The sequence below is a fragment of the Rattus norvegicus genome, chromosome 6 (genome assembly GCF_021556685.1).
Source record: "Rattus norvegicus strain SHRSP/BbbUtx chromosome 6, alternate assembly SHRSP_T2T, whole genome shotgun sequence".
Lineage (NCBI taxonomy): Eukaryota > Metazoa > Chordata > Mammalia > Rodentia > Muridae > Rattus > Rattus norvegicus.
This window is the reverse complement of record NC_141539.1, coordinates 7626467-7643990: the sequence shown is the minus strand read 5'-3', so window position 1 is coordinate 7643990 and position 17524 is coordinate 7626467. Positions and strand designations below refer to the sequence as shown.

The following is a 17524-nucleotide window of genomic DNA, read 5'->3' as shown; positions in this document are numbered from 1 at the left end:
ATTATTGATTTTATACCCACTCTCCAGAGATTAGTTAAGCACTATTTTCCTGAAATATAAGCAATGTACTTCTTATCATTCCTTTTTTTGGTTAAATTGTCAGGTGTGGGGAAATCTAAGAACCACTATCCTAAAGAAAAGAAAAATAAGGGAAAGTTCAAGAAGCTTCTATACCTAAGATTCTTACCAAAATATCTAAATTCTTTTCAAAATCTATTTATAGTATCCCATGTGACTGGTATTGAATATTTGAAATGATATTTTATTATAAGTAATGGACACTAAGAAGAAGTAATATTATTGAATTTTTAACTTAATCTCCAAAGTTAAACTCCTTACACTTAATTCCAATCATAAAGTTTTTACTGTTATTATTAACATACTAAACAATGTAATATTACATACATATATATCTTCTGCAAATTAATAGATAATCTGTTATATATACACAATGTTCATGATTAAATATTCTGAACATGTAAGAATCATTGTGATTTCCTTGTACATCATATTAAATTTCCATATTGGAATCTATTAAAGTAGAACTAGGTGATATATAGTATGTCCCCAAAACTTTGAGAGTGACTAATAGCCAGCTTTTCTTCTGTTCAATATACTGCCCAGTATATTGTAGTGATGAATTTTCATGAAGCTCCCTCAGATATTAGGAGAATGGTTTCTCTTAAGTCATGTTAAATGCTCATTTTACATCAGTTGTTTGTATTCTTAAAATACTCGAGTCAAATTTATGATTTAACTAAACAACTGTAGTTACTTTGCAAACAATATGCCCTGCCAAGGACTCACCAATGTGAAATAAAATAAGCATGACCTTTATGTGCAGGCTTTCTTTGGGAAGAAAATATGAACATGAATTAGCATAGTGCTATATTTCCACATTGTATATAACTCATTTTGTGGCCATAAAATAAACTTTTATAAAAATCTATAAACAACTGCATTGAAACACACACACACACACACACACACACACACACACACAAACACACACGCACATACAAACAAACTATTCCAATTTTCAGAGCTTAACAGTAAATAAGAATCTTTGAAAATTAATATTTAAGCTGTGGCAACAAAATAAATTTTATATAAAATCATACTAATATAAAACAATGACAAAAATAATTCAATATAATCAATATATATATATATACATATATATATATATATATATATATATATATATATATATATATAACTAGTAACTCATTTTTGTTAAGTAAAGTTGTGTACACAGACTTTGTGGCTGTTGTGGTCAAATCCATTATTGTTCTTCCTTTCTCAACATAGTGCTCTATTTATGCCTAAAGCCTTCACACTCAAAATTCTTTTTTTTTTATTAACTTGAGTATTTCTTATATACATTTCGAGTGTTATTCCCTTTCCCGGTTTCCGGGCAAACATCACCCTCCCCCCTCCCCTTCCTTATGGGTGTTCCCCTCCCAACCCTCACCCCATTGCCGCCCTCCCACCCATAGTCTAGTTCACTGGGGGTTCAGTCTTAGCAGGACCCAGGGCTTCCCCTTCAACTGGTGCTCTTACTAGGATATTCATTGCTACCTATGGGGTCAGAATCCAGGGTCAGTCCATGTATAGTCTTTAGGTAGTGGCTTAGTCCCTGGAAGCTCTGGTTGCTTGACATTGTTGTACATATGGGGTCTCAAGCCCCTTCAAGCTCTTCCAGTTTTTACTCTGATTCCTTCAACGGAGGTCCTATTCTCAGTTCAGTGGTTTGCTGCTGGCATTCGCCTCTGTGTTTGCTGTATTCTGGCTGTGTCTCTCAGGAGCGATCTACATCCGGCTCCTGTCGGTCTGCACTTCTTTGCTTCATCCATCTTGTCTAATTGGGTGGCTGTATATGTATGGGCCACATGTGGGGCAGGCTCTGAATGGGTGTTCCTTCAGTCTCTGTTTTAATCTTTGCCTCTCCCTTCCCTGCCAAGGGTATTCTTTTTCCTCATTTAAAGAAGGAGTGAAGCATTCACATTTTGGTCATCCGTCTTGTGTTTCCTTTGTTCTAGGGATCTAGGGTAATTCAAGCATTTGGGCTAATAGCCACTTATCAATGAGTGCATACCATGTATGTCTTTCTGTGATTGGGTTAGCTCACTCAGGATGATATTTTCCAGTTCCAACCATTTGCCTACGAATTTCATAAACTCGTTGTTTTTGATAGCTGAGTAATATTCCATTGTGTAGATGTACCACATTTTCTGTATCCATTCCTCTGTTGAAGGGCATCTGGGTTCTTTCCAGCTTCTGGCTATTATAAATAAGGCTGCAATGAACATAGTGGAGCACGTGTCTTTTTTATATGTTGGGGCATCTTTTAGGTATATGCCCAAGAGAGGTATAGCTGGATCCTCAGGCAGTTCAATGTCCAATTTTCTGAGGAACCACCAGACTGATTTCCAGAATGGTTGTACCAGTCTGCAATCCCACCAACAATGGAGGAGTGTTCCTCTTTCTCCACATCCTCGCCAGCATCTGCTGTCACCTGAGTTTTTGATCTTAGCCATTCTCACTGGTGTGAGGAGAAATCTCAGGGTTGTTTTGATTTGCATTTCCCTTATGACTAAAGATGTTGAACATTTCTTTAGGGGTTTCTCAGCCATTCGGCATTCCTCAGCTGTGAATTCTTTGTTTAGCTCTGAACCCCATTTTTTAATAGGGTTATTTGTTTCCCTGCGGTCTAACTTCTTGAGTTCTTTGTATATTTTGGATATAAGGCCTCTATTGTTGTAGGATTGGTAAAGAACTTTTCCCAATCTGTTGGTTGCCTTTTTGTCCTAACCACAGTGTCCTTTGCCTTACAGAAGCTTTGCAGTTTTATGAGATCCCATTTGTCGATTCTTGATCTTAGAGCGTAAGCCATTGGTGTTTTGTTCAGGAAATTTTTTCCAGTGCCCATGTGTTCCAGATGCTTCCCTAGTTTTTCTTCTATTAGTTTGAGTGTGTCTGGTTTGATGTGGAGGTCCTTGATCAACTTGGACTTAAGCTTTATACAGGGTGATAAGCATGGATCGATCTGCATTCTTCTACATGTTGACCTCCAGTTGAACCAGCACCATTTGCTGAAAATGCTATCTTTTTTCCATTGGATGGTTTTGGCTCCTTTGTCAAAAATCAAGTGCCCAAAGGTGTATGGGTTCATTTCTGGGTCTTCAATTCTATTCCATTGGTCTATCTGTCTGTCTCTGTACAAATACCATGCAGTTTTTATCACTATTGCTCTGTAATACTGCTTGAGTTCAGGGATAGTCATTCCCCCTGAAGTCCTTTTATTGTTGAGGATAGCTTTAGCTATCCTGGGATTTTGTTATTCCAGATGAATTTGCAAATTGTTCTGTCTAACTCTTTGAAGAACTGGATTGGTATTTTGATGGGGATTGCATTGAATCTGTAGATAGCTTTTGGTAAAATGGCCATTTTTATTATATTAATCCTTCCAATCCATGAGCATGGGAGATCTTTCCATCTTCTTAGGTCTTCTTCAATTTCTTTCCTCAGTGTCTTGAAGTTCTTATTGTATAGATCTTTTCCTTGCTTGGTTAAAGTCACAGCGAGGTACTTTATATTATTTGGGTCTATTATGAAGGGTGTCATTTCCCTAATTTCTTTCTCGGCTTGTTTCTCTTTTGTATAGAGGAAGGCAACTGATTTATTTGAGTTAATTTTATACCCAGCCAGTTTGCTGAAGTTGTTTATCAGCTTTAGTAGTTCTCTGGTGGAACTTTTGGGATCACTTAAATATACTATCATATCATCTACAAATAGTGATATTTTGACCTCTTCTTTTCCGATCTGTATCCCCTTGATCTCCTTTTGTTGTCTGATTGCTCTGGCTAGAACTTCAAGAACTATATTGAATAAGTAGGGAGAGAGTGGGCAGCCTTGTCTAGTCCCTGATTTTAGTGGGATTGCTTCAAGTTTCTCTCCAATTATTTTAATGTTAGCAACTGGTTTGCTGTATATGGCTTTTACTATGTTTAGGTATGGGCCTTGAATTCCTATTCTTTCCAGGACTTTTATCATGAAGGGGTGTTGAATTTTGTCAAATGCTTTCTCAGCATCTAATGAAATGATCATGTGGTTCTGTTCTTTCAGTTTGTTTATATAATGGATCACGTTGATGGTTTTCCGTATATTAAACCATCCCTGCATGCCTGGGATGAAGCCTACTTGATCATGGTGGATGATTGTTTTGATGTGCTCTTGAATTCGGTTTGCCAGAATTTTGTTGAGTATTTTTGCGTCGATATTCATAAGGGAAATTGTTCTGAAGTTCTCCTTCTTTGTTGTGTCTTTGTGTGGTTTAGGTATAAGAGTAATTGTGGCTTCATAGAAGGTATTCGGTAGTGATCCATCTGTTTCAATTTTGTGGAATAGTTTGGATAATATTGGTATGAGGTCTTCTATGAAGGTTTGATAGAATTCTGCACTAAACCCGTCTGGACCTGGGTTCTTTTTGGTTGGGAGACCTTTAATGACTGCTTCTATTTCCTTAGGAGTTATGGGGTTGTTTAACTGGTTTATCTGTTCCTGATTTAACTTCGATACCTGGTATCTGTCTAGGAAATTGTCCATTTCCTGAAGATTTTCAAGTTTTGTTGAATATAGGTTTTTATAGTAAGATCTGATGATTTTTTGAATTTCCTCTGAATCTGTAGTTATGTCTCCCTTTTCATTTCTGATTTTGTTAATTTGGACGCACTCTCTGTGTCCTCTCGTTAGTCTGGCTAAGGGTTTATCTATCTTGTTGATTTTCTCAAAAAACCAACTTTTGGTTGTGTTGATTCTTTCTATGGTCCTTTTTGTTTCTACTTGGTTGATTTCAGCTCTGAGTTTGATTATTTCCTGCCTTCTACTCCTCCTGGGTGTATTTGCTTCTCTTTGTTCTAGAGCTTTTAGGTGTGCTGTCAAGCTGCTGACATATGCGCTTTCCTGTTTCTTTCTGCAGGCACTCAGCGCTATGAGTTTTCCTCTTAGCACAGCTTTCATTGTGTCCCATAAGTTTGGGTATGTTGTACCTTCATTTTCATTAAATTCTACGAAGTCTTTAAATTTTTTCTTTATTTCTTCCTTGACCAGGTTATCATTGAGTAGAGCATTGTTCAATTTCCACGTATATTTGGGCATTCTTCCCTTATTGTTATTGAAGACCAGTTTTAGGCCGTGGTGGTCCGATAGCACGCATGGGATTATTTCTATCTTTCTGTACCTGTTGAGGCCCGTTTTTTGACCAATCATATGGTCAATATTGGAGAAAGTACCATGAGGAGCTGAGAAGAAGATCTATCCTTTTGCTTTAGGATAGAATGTTCTATAAATATCCGTTAAGTCCATTTGGCTCATGACTTCTCTTAGACTGTCGACATCACTGTTTAATTTCTGTTTCTATGATCTGTCCATTGATGAGAGTTGGGTGTTGAAATCTCCCACTATTATTGTGTGAGGTGCAATGTGTGTTTTGAGCTTTAGTAAGGTTTCTTTTACGTATGTAGGTGCCCTTGTATTTGGGGCATAGATATTTAGGATTGAGAGTTCATCTTGGCGGATTTTTCCTTTGATGAATATGAAGTGTCCTTCCTTTTCTTTTTTGATGACTTTTAGTTGGAAATTGATTTTATTTGATATTAGAATGGCTACTCCAGCTTGCTTCTTCTGACCATTTGCTTGGAAAGTTGTTTTCCAGCCTTTCACTCTGAGGTAGTGTCTGTCTTTGTCTCTGAGGTGTGTTTCTTTCAGGCAGCAGAATGCAGGGTCCTCGTTGCGTATCCAGTTTGTTAATCTATTTCTTTTTATTGGGGAGTTGAGGCCATTGATACTGAGAGATATTAAGGAATAGTGATTATTGCTTCCCGTTATATTTATATTTGGATGTGAGGTTATGTTTGTGTGCTTTCTCTCTCTTTGTTTTGTTTTGTTGTTTCTTGCTTCTTCTAGGGTATAGCTTGCCTCCTTATGTTGGGCTTTACCATTTATTATCCTTTGTAGTGCTGGATTTGTAGAAAGATATTGTGAAAATTTGGTTTTGTCATGGAATATCTTGGTTTCTCCATCTCTGTTAATTGAGAGTTTTGCAGGATACAGTAACCTGGGCTGGCATTTGTGTTCTCTTAGGGTCTGTATGACATCAGTCCAGGATCTTCTGGCCTTCATAGTTTCTGGGGAGAAGTCTGGTGTGATTCTGATAGGTCTGCCTTTATATGTTACTTGACCTTTTTCCCTTACTGCTTTTAATATTCTTTCTTAATTTTGTGCGTTTGGTGTTTTGACAATTATGTGACGGGAGGTGTTTCTTTTCTGGTCCAATCTATTTGGAGTTCTGTAGGCTTCTTGTATGTCTATGGGTATGTCTTTTTTTAGGTTAGGGAAGTTTTTTCTATGATTTTGTTGAAGATATGTACTGGTCCTTTGAGCTGGGAGTCTTCACTCTCTTCTATACCTATTATCTTTAGGTTTGATCTTCTCATTGAGTCCTGGATTTCCTGTATGTTTTGGACCAGTAGCTTTTTCCATTTTACATTTCCAGCTTTACATTATCTTTGACAGTTGAGTCAATGATTTCTATGGAATCTTCTGCTTCTGAGATTCTCTCTTCCGTCTCTTGTATTCTGTTGGTGAAGCTTGTATCTACAGCTCCTTGTCTCTTCTTTTGGTTTTCTATATCCAGGGTTGTTTCCATGTGTTCTCTCTTGATTGCTTCTATTTCCATTTTTAATTCCTTCAACTGTTTGATTGTGTTTTCCTGGAATTCTTTCAGGGATTTTTGCGATTCTTTCAGGGATTTTTGCGATTCCTCTCTGTAGGCTTCTACTTGTTTATTAATGTTTTCCTGTGTTTCCCTAAGGGAGTTCTTCACGTCTTTCTTGAAGTCCTCCAGCATCATGATCAAATTTGATTTTGAAACTAGATCTTGCTTTTCTGTTGTGTTTGGATATTCTATGTTTGTTTTGGTGGGCGAATTGGTCCCCGATGATGCCATGTAGTCTTGGTTTCTGTTGCTTGTGTTCCTGTGCTTGCCTCTTGCCATCAGATTATCTCTAGTGTTACTTTGTTCTGCTATTTCTGACAGTGGCTAGACTGTCCTATAAGCCTGTCCGTCAGGAGTGCTGTAGACCTGTTTTCCTCTCTTTCAGTCAGTTATGGAGACAGAGTGTTCTGCTTTCGGGCGTGTAGTTTTTCCTCTCTATAGGTCTTCAGCTGTTCCTGTGGGCCTGTGTCTTGAGTTCACCAGGCAGCTTTCTTGCAGCAGAAAAGTTGGTCTTACCTGTGGTCCCGAGGCTCAAGTTCGCTCGCGGGGTGCTGCCCACGGGCTCTTTGTGGCGGCAGCAAGCAAGAAGACCTGTGCCGCCCCTTCCGGGAGCTTATGCAGCCTCAGGAGTACCCACCTGACCAGGCGGTGATGTCTCTTTCCCACGGGGTCTAGGAGCAAAGAGCTGCTGTGGGCCAGGATCCGCGGGTGTGGGACTTCAGGTAAACACAGGACGTGCCCGGTCCTAGAGGAATTCTGCCTCTGTGTGTCCCGATTTCACCAGGCAACCTTCTTGCAACAGACAAGTTGGTCTTACCTGTGGTCCCGAGGCTCAAGTTTCCTCGCGGGGTGCTGCCCAAGGGCTCTCTGCGGCGGCAGCAACCAGGAAGACCTGTGTCGCCCCTTCAGGGAGCTTCACTGCACCAGGGTTCCAGATGGCCTGTGGTGTTTTCCTCTGGCATCCGAGATGTATGTACAGAGAGCAGTCTCTTCTGGTTTCCCAGGCTTGTCTGCCTCTCTGAAGGTTTAGCTCTCCCTCCCACGGGATTTGGGTGCAGAGAACTGTTTATCCGGTCTGTTTCCTTCAGGGTCCGGCGGTGTCTCCGGCAGGGGTCCTGCCGCTCCTGGGCCCTCCCCCACGGGAGCCCAGAGGCCTTATACAGTTTCCTCTTGGGCCAGGGATGTGGGCAGGGGTGGGCAGTGTTGGTTGTCTCTTCCGCTCTGCAGCCTCAGGAGTGCCCACCTGACCAGGCGGTCGGGTCTCTCTCCCATGGTGTCTGGGAGCAGAGAGCTGCTGCGGGCCGGGATCCGCGGGTGTTGAACTCTACACTCAAAATTCTAACAAAATAATAATTATTATTCTTGCTTCCCTATTCTTATTCACTGTATACATAATCACTGAATTTTAAAACATGACGCATTATTATTTTAGTTTATTAAATAAAAATATTTCTGCTGATTATTAAGCAGAAATAATATTACTAAGTTCAGTGGTTTGCTGCTGGCATTCGCCTCTGTATTTGCTGTATTCTGGCTGTGTCTCTCAGGAGCGATCTACATCCGGCTCCCTATCAAGGGTATTCTTGTTCCCCTTTTAAAGAAGGAGTGAAGCATTCGCATTTTGGTCATCCTTCTTGGGTTTCATGTGTTCTGTGCATCTAGGGTAATTCACGCATTGGGCTTATATTTCGACAACACATTTCCTCATTGACCAAAGTCAGGTTTGGAAATTAATGCAAAAAGTTGGAGGCAAGAAGTGAAGAAGAGGCTATGGAGGAGTGCTACTTCCCTTCTGTCTCTCCTTGAAAAGCCTGTTTTCTTATACTTTCTATAACCACTTGACCAGGTATGGTACCACTCACAATGGTTCATGCCTTCTCATTTAAACAATCATTGTTTAAAAAAATGAAGCATAAGTTTGCCCACAGGCCAATTTTGTTAAGGTATTTCCTCATCTCAAATAACTCTAGCTTATGTCACATTAGCAAATCTCCAGAATAAAAATTAAAAGCTATAGGAGTTTTATGGTATTATCAGGGCTTGTATTCTATGCATTTTCAATTTTACAAATTATATATCATACTATTTTTTGTGGTACAACACCAATGTTAAGTCATCTACTTATATGTACCCATTTGTGTTATTTATGTTTGATTGGAAAAAATTTGTATTATGCTGTAACTTTTATTTTTCTGCAGATTCCTATTAATGTTCATAAGTACTGGCAAAATGAAATTACCTTTTTTGTTTACGATTAATATTCTACACTCTTCTCTATAAAATATTGAAATTTTATTACACTGAGACTTTATATTTTATTGTTTGAGTAAATCTTATTTTAAACATTTGAATGATTTTTGTTGTAACATATGTATATTTCTTTGTTTTGTTATGTTTTGGTTTTGCCCCTACAGCCACTGGGCACTTAACTCTATTCTCTTCTTAATACAAATAAAGGTTAGTGATGCTTTTCTATATTTATTCCATGAAGCGGTGAATGCAATGTGTGTGTGTGTGTGTGTGTGTGTGTGTGTGTGTGTGTGTATAATATAAAATGCAATAAAATTGCATTTTAGTATTATATATATAATACTAAAATGTAATAAAATTTATTGACTTGAATTCTACACATAGTGTGAGAAATATTAGCTTAGTTCAAGGAAAGATAGCATACTACTTTCATGACTTTACATCCAAGGTAATAAACTTCTCACCATTGTTACCAAGAAAGCGATAGACACATGATTCTGAACTTTACAATATCCATTTGTTAATTATTTTCTTGCTTGATGAACATATAACAAATATTTTACCATCACCATACTTAAACAATGTCTCAAAAGCATTGCATTGATTTTATATTGCTGCTGGTTTGGATAATCCTTGTAAGGAATGTGAGTTTAATTTGCTGACTTCCTGGACATTTATGACTGGAGATTCAGTTTCTGCATCAGACTTACTGCTACTTAGGATGATAATGCCATTAAGCCTTTAAACATCCCTGATATGTATATCATATTAAGGGATTTTTATAATAATTTATTAACAAACTCTATCACTGCACTCTAATATTGTTGACCATATCAAAAACAAAACAAAAAGAAAGCCAAAAACCAAAAAACCAAACCAAACTAAACAAAAACCAAAGCAAACCAAACCAAACCAAAACGTTGCTGAGGGACCATGAAATATCAGTGGGTAAAGACACTTGCTGTTAAGACTGAGAAACTGAATCTCACTTTTGTGACCAACATGAAAGAAAGATAGAAACGACTCCTGCATGTTATCATTTAATCTGCTTATTTCTGAATGAGAATGTGCATATACATACATGCACACATACACACACATGCATAAACACACTCAAACTCACATATAGACACATAGAACACAGAAAAAATATAACTTAAATTATAATAAAGAAATGAAAATAAAATCTTCTTGGACATGTTTGTCTTAATATTTTATTCAAAACAATTATACTTTAATTTCTAAATGATACTGTAAATGATATCTTTCTATTGTTGGAATTTGGTTTTGATACCACACTTAGGTGAATTTCATAAAACTAATTAATTCTGGTTTGGTTGCCTGGTAGATGTCTGTAAAAGTAAACAGGCTTCAAAGAATACTTTATGATTGTATATTTAAATATTATAAAGAAAATTGTATTCTCACTTTATATTTATTTTACTGGGAAGTTTGCCTTTTGTTGACTTAACTTGCTGTATTTTAGTTCTGAAGTAAGCTAATTTGCTCATATTATTTTACATAATGATTGGCAGAACATCATTTTTAGTAAACATCTAATTATTTTAATGTCTTTTTTCAATATTATTTTGCAATTTTATCTCAAAATGCATCTGGAAATTTTTGTCATGATTAATCATAACAGAGTTCTGTCTATTTTAATATTTTTAATAAATAAGTAATAATTTGCTCACTGCAGTTTTGTCTTTTCAACTGTAAGCTCTACTTGATAAATGATGGGCCATTAACTGAGTTAGTAAACATGAAATCAGATTGACAGGAAATAAGAGTAATATATATGCTAAATATTATCATTAATATTGTTATTAATATTAATCCATTATATTAGGCTATCTTCATTATATTCCCTCTTAATTATGTTTTTGTTATTGTTGTTGTTCTTCATATTGCTCATTAGTACAGTTACAAAAACAGACATAAGAAGTATGAAACTATCATTTCATTGAACAGTTTCTATTTCATGCTTACAATTAAAGTTTAAAATATTTCACTGCAGGATTCCACAAATCCTGTTTCAACCCTTGAAATAATTTACATATGAAATAAAATACATTAACTACTGTTTTCTACCTGGTATCTTGTAGCCAGGTGTTGATTTTGCACATATGAGTTAACAGTCTTTGCACATTGTTAAATACCACTGTTTTGTTCTAAGGGAAAACAAATTCCATTTTTTAAACAAGAAAGTAGGACTTTAGATAAATAACCATTATGTAATCTTTAAAATTATAAGCTGATTTTGAAATTATGGTGGAGTACAATCATTGGAACCCAAATGTCTACACATGCTTTCTTTACTGTTGCACTAAAAGTCAGCATATATTGCAAAGTAACAGCTCTAAAGTTATTATTACCAGTTTTTCTGCCAGAGCAAGATACCTTAAATTACAACAAAATCCTGGAAAGTAAGACTGAATAATATCTGTTATAGAAATAACCTACTCTTTACCAAATACGACCTTGTTGCTTTCAAAATTATAAGAACTTTTCTTCTGTGACTGACAAAATATGTAAGTATTACCAACACAGTTTCTATAGTGTATCTCTTGGTTCACTGCCTAGGCATTCTGCCATGTTCTGCTATGTTTGTCATACAGTGGGTGGCAATAATTCCAACAAAAGAGTCAGCAGGATTGCATTCTATAAGGAGTGAGCAGAAAAAGAAGACGTTTGAGATAGGGAGTGACAGACTCCAGTTGTCTTTCAATATGTATAAGCAAATAACTCATTGGCTATTGATAGTACAGTGATAAATTCTTGTAAAAAAATGTAACTTTTGGAGACTAGAAAGAATATCGTAGTGTAAAACTGATATTGAGGTAGAAGACACCACCCTCATAAACAGATCTTGGAAGCCCAAGAATGGTTGATCTCTATTCAGAGATGTGACCTTTGGGACTGGTGCTGGAATTTAGTGGAGGTTCTAAAGTGATGTCAGCCAGTTCCTTCTTAGCAATGGTGTATAGGAGCTTTGACTTTTTTTTTTTTCACACTGACTTTACTTTCCTTCTTCATGGGAGTCCTGGTTTCTTTCTCTATCTGCTAGTTGGAAGAGAAGCTGGTACTAGCCTGCAAATCCTTATCCGTTGGGTTGCTTCCTGCTGGCCCTGCTGTCACTGTGCTGCTGCTGCTGCTGCAGGGTATGGCCACTGGGGTCTCGCTCATACTGGGAGTAAATTGTGTTTTTCAGGTTTATTATATTATTTTATTAATTTTTCCACGTGAAAATAATGTTTAATCTTTCATCTAACAGCAAAAATATAAATTTAATATTAATTGTAAAATAAACTTTGTCTTTCTAATTTTTAAAAAATACAATTTTATTTTGTGTTTTCTTCTCTTAGTATTTCATCTAAAATACGCTTTTTCGTTAATATAAAGGTCATTCATAGTGTTCCTTTTAGATTTCCAGTTTCATGTCATGAGGAGAGGATTTCATTTCTCCTACTCATTCTTTTCTACTCTTCCTCTATCCCTCCTTCCCTTTCTCTTTCTCTGCCTTTCCCTCTCTCTCCTTTCCATGTTCTGCTGAGAATCAAACACAAGCTTTCTCATATTAGAGAAACACTTTATTACTGAACTGTGACTCCAACCATATTTTCTAATTTAATCCTTGATTCAAACATGAATACCCACATAGTCCAATTTGAATACCTGTAAAGTATACCCATTCTTATCAGAAAACAGACATGTATAGAAAGCATTGTTTAACTGGTCTCAATATCCCTACAAACATGAAAATAATGGTTTATATTTGGATTTTGTTTGTTATATTGAATCATCCCACATAACATAATTTCATAATCAAGAATTTGGTGTGTTTTGTTTATGGATAATTATTAAAGATTTACTTTGGCAACATGAACAACAGTCCTCAGAATGAAAACACACCTTCAACAGAACCTTCTGTGAGGTCAAACAAGTGATTAAGAATTTTAATGAGTTTGGAGAGTTTTGACTGTTGCAGGTCCACAGCCCAATTACAATTCATCCTAACTTATCTTTAGCCCTCTAAATAGCCATTCCATTCCTACTTTTCTATTTGACATAACATATTATGATGTAATAGGTGTTACTACCATTTGGAATGTATTAGCAAAATCATATTTTGCCAACTAAAACACTAAAATTGCAATCTGATAGCATGAGAAAATTTAACAGAGGCGTCTTTGCTTTGATTTAACCTACCTATTTAGTATTTCGACCAAATGCATAATCCATATGTCTTTCCTTTATTTAACTTTGTTCATAAATGTCTACGGATCATTGACTACTTTTCCTAGAGCTACTTAATGTGGGTCTAGCAGTTGATGACTCTGAAAACCTTCATTTAAATTTAAGTTTCATTAACTTTTCAAGTCTAATATTTGCCACATTTACTGGCCAGCTGTTTAGATCCTATGACCTTCCCTATGATTCTTTTATTGCCCAGGCATCATATCCTACCATATACAGGTGCTGTGCCTAAAAATAGGTCCTATTTCCTTTTAACATATCTGATCATTACAAGACCTTGATTGGAGCAGAAAGTCCGGACACATATAAACTCATTGAAAGATAATTAGTCATCTGATTCCAAGCATTCAGATGAAAATCAACAACTTATATCATGTAAATTCATTGAGTAAATAGTATTAAACAATTTATAATAGAATTCACATGTATTTTTAAATTATCAACAGATAGACAATATGTTATACAAAAGCTATTTTACTTTAAATTTACTCTACGTTATTAAATGTTGCTTTTTATTCAAGTGCTGTATGTTTTCTTTTCCATAACTGTTTGAGGTACCAGCATTGTCATTCCCTGTTAATGTAAACATCAAGGATATCTTGAGATTGAAAAATGTTGATTGGCTTTAAGGAACATGCTTACATTTTTAATGCAGGCTCTGAGTAGGGAGGGGACTCATTCTGAGTAAAATACAGAGACATTTGGAAATACTGAATGGATCTTCACTGATAGTTTTCAGAAGAGCATTAGAATTACAGGTTGATCAATATAAACAAATAATGTATGCTTTCTCATTTTCAAATTATTTAGGAACTTTTAGAACTGAATTCTTCATTATTCTTTTTATCTTCAATGTTCTTTATACATTTTTTGTGACTAAAATAAGGGCATAACATTAGCGTTTACCCTAACAGATACGAACAAATTTAAAATCTAGAAAATTTCCAATATTTCAATCAGATAAATTCCAGAAATTATAACAATTTAGCATTTATATGTAACTGATCATTGCATTCATAAGGAAGAAATGAATGTTAAAACAATTTTGAAATAATATAAAAAGTTTTATGTTGAAATTTTAACATTCAGTTTCACAAAAACTTGTGTGTCTAATGTATAATAATAATACCTCCTGAAAGCCAAGTAGATAGTCTTAAGGAAAAGAGCAATTTTCGAAACGATGAAAAGCATTTGGTTTACTGTCTCCAAAAAAGGATTTGAAATTATTATCACAAACTATAGTAACCAAAGTTAAGGATTATTAAACACAGGTACACAAACAATTCATATGTCCATAAGGCATTGTCTCACAACTTCCTCAATAGCATCTGCAGCCATCATTGTTCTTATTTCACATCAGTTTTGTTACTTTCCATTAATTACACAGCTGCTTCCAGACTATAAAACTATTAAAATAGTATCATAGGAATGGCTGTTAGTAGTAAGTCTTGTATTATTTTTAATTTTCTATGGGATATTTTTCATTTACATTTTAAATGATATTCCATTTCCTGCTTTCCCCAACCATAAGCCATTTATCCCATCTCCCTACCCCTTCTTCTATAAGGGTGTTCCCTGCCAAAACCACAGTCCTTCCTGCCTCCCTGTCCTGACATCCCCCTACACTGGGGGGGGTCTAGCCTTAACAAGACAATGGACTTCTCCCATTCGTGCCCAACAAGGCCATCCTCTGCAACATAAGCAACTGGAGCTATGAGTATGTCCTTCTGTACTCTCTGGGTAGTGGTTTCATCCCTGGGAAATCTGGTTGGTTGTTATTGTTGTTCTTATGAGGGTGCAAGCCCCTTCAACTCCTTCAATACTTTTTCTAATTCTCCCACTTGGTACTTCATTCTCAGTTCAATGGTTGGTTGCAAGCAATTGTCTCTATTTGTCAAACTCTAGCTGGGCCTCTCAGGAGACAACTGTATCTGGCTCTTGTCAGCATGCACTTCTTGGCTTTATCAATATTGTCTAAGTTTGATGATTGTATATATATGGGCTGGATCCCCAGGTAGAACAGGCTCTAAATGGCCATTTTTTCATTCTCTGCTCTAAACTTTCTCTCCATAGTTCCTCCTATGAATATTTTTATTCCCTCCTTAAAAAAGGACTGAAGTGTCCACACTTTGGCCAACCTTTTTGAGCTTCATGTGCCCTATGAATTGAATCTTGGGTAATTCAAGTTTTGGGGCTAATAGCTACTTATCAGTGATAGTGGCTTTTGGTATTGGGTTACCTCACTCAAGATGGTATTTTTCTATTCCCATCCTATGAATTTCATGAAGTCATTGTTTCTGATAGTGGAATAGTACTCCATTGTGTAGATATCCCACATTTTCTGTATCTATCCCTATGATGAAGGGCATCTGGGTTCTTTCTAGCTTCTGACTATTAAAATAATGCTTCTATGAACATAGTGGAGCAAGAGTCTTTGTTGTATGTTGGTGCATCTTTTGGGTGTATGTCCAGGAGTGAAATAGCTGGGTCCTCAGGTAGTACAATGTCCATTTTTCTGAAGAAACTCCAGACTGATTTCCAGAGTGGTGGTACAGGCTTGCAATTCTACCAACAATGGAGGACTGTTCCTTTCTCCACATCCTCACCATCATCTGTTGTCACCTGAGTTTTTGATCTTAGCTATTCTGACTGGTATGAGGTACAATCTCAGAGTTGTTTTGATTTTCATTTCCCTGATGACTAAGGATGTTGGACTTTTTTTAGGGACTTCACAGCTATTTGACATTCCTCAGTTGACAATTCTTTGTTTAGTTCTAGATCCTATTTTTTATAGGGTTATTTAATTCTCTGGAGGCCATCTTCTTGAGTTCTTTGTATAAATTAGATATTAGCCCTCTATGGGATGAAGGACTGATAAAGTTCTTTTCCCAATCTGTTGGTTGCTATTTTCTCCTAATGACAGTGTTCTTTACCTTACAGAAGCTTTGTAATTTTATGAGGTCTGATTTGTCTATTCTTGATCTTAGAGCATAAGTTTCTGATGTTCTGTTCAGGAAATTTTCCTCAGTGACCATATGTTTGAGGCTCTTCCCCAATTTGTCTTCTATTAGTTTAAGTGTATCTTGTTTTATGTGGAGATCCTTGATCCACTTGGACTTGAGCTTTGTACAGAGCCATAAGAATGATCAATTTTCATTCTTCCATATACTGACCTCCAGTTAAATCAGTACCATTTGTTGTTGAAAATGCTATCTTTCTTCCACAGGATGGCTTTAACTCCTTTGTAAAAGATCAAATGACCATAGGTGTGTGAGTTCATTTCTGGGTCTTCAATTGTATTTCATTGATCTACCTTACTGACTCTGTACCAATACCACACAGGTTTTATCAATATTTCTGTCTAATCAAGCTTCAGGTCAGAGATGGCAATTCCCGCATAAGTTCTTTTATTGGTGAAGATAGTTTTCACTATACTGGGTTTTTTTTTTATTCCAAATGAATTTGCAAATTACTCTTTCTAACTCTGTGAAGAATTGTGTTGGAATATTGATGGGGATTGCATTGATTCTGTTTTGTGTAAAATATGTTTTCAACCTTTAAATAGTATATTCATGATCTTTAATATTTATTATTAGAATATTTTCTCATTTCTCATCAACATCATCAATTAAACAGATCCCCCAAAATTCTCACCAACCAAGGAGTGTACATGATTCTTACTACATATATAGCAGAAGAAGACTATATATATGATCTCTCATGTCTGTACTCCAAATATAATGGACAAGATGATCCTGCCCTTTTTTTACTAAGGCATCTGGCATCAGTGGGAGGTGAGGTGCTTGGTGCTATAGAGTCTTGATGCTCCAGAGAAGGGGGATGCTAGAAGAATAAGGCAGGATTGGGTGTGTTCATGTGAAAGCACCATCTTAGAGGAAAAAGAGAGAAACAGGGTGAGGGTTTGTGGAGGGGAGACCAGACAGGGGGATAACATCTGGAATGAAAACAAATGAAATGATTAATAATAATAAAAAGGACATCATACAACTGCCTCTCATTCTTTACATCATCCTTCTCCTCCTTAAGTAGACCTACTACTTCTTGAGAAGTATGGTACAATGATGGCAATAGACTCTGAGAAAGAAAACATTGCGTTATAAGGTAACTACCCCCTTTAAGACCTGTGTATAATCTTTAAACAGCAAGCCTTCTTTCTTTTAACAAGGGTGAGTGATAATATTTTTTAGTTCCAGAAGGAAAAAAAGTTGTCTTGAAGCT

General features: G+C 36.3%; 1 pseudogene; it reads right to left on the bottom strand.

The window, feature by feature from the left end:
• The window catches only part of LOC148005017 (ubiquitin-conjugating enzyme E2 E1-like), a 39816-nt pseudogene extending 27602 nt beyond the window's left edge, over positions 1–12214 (bottom strand).
• Positions 12215–17524: the final 5310 nt, after the last annotated feature.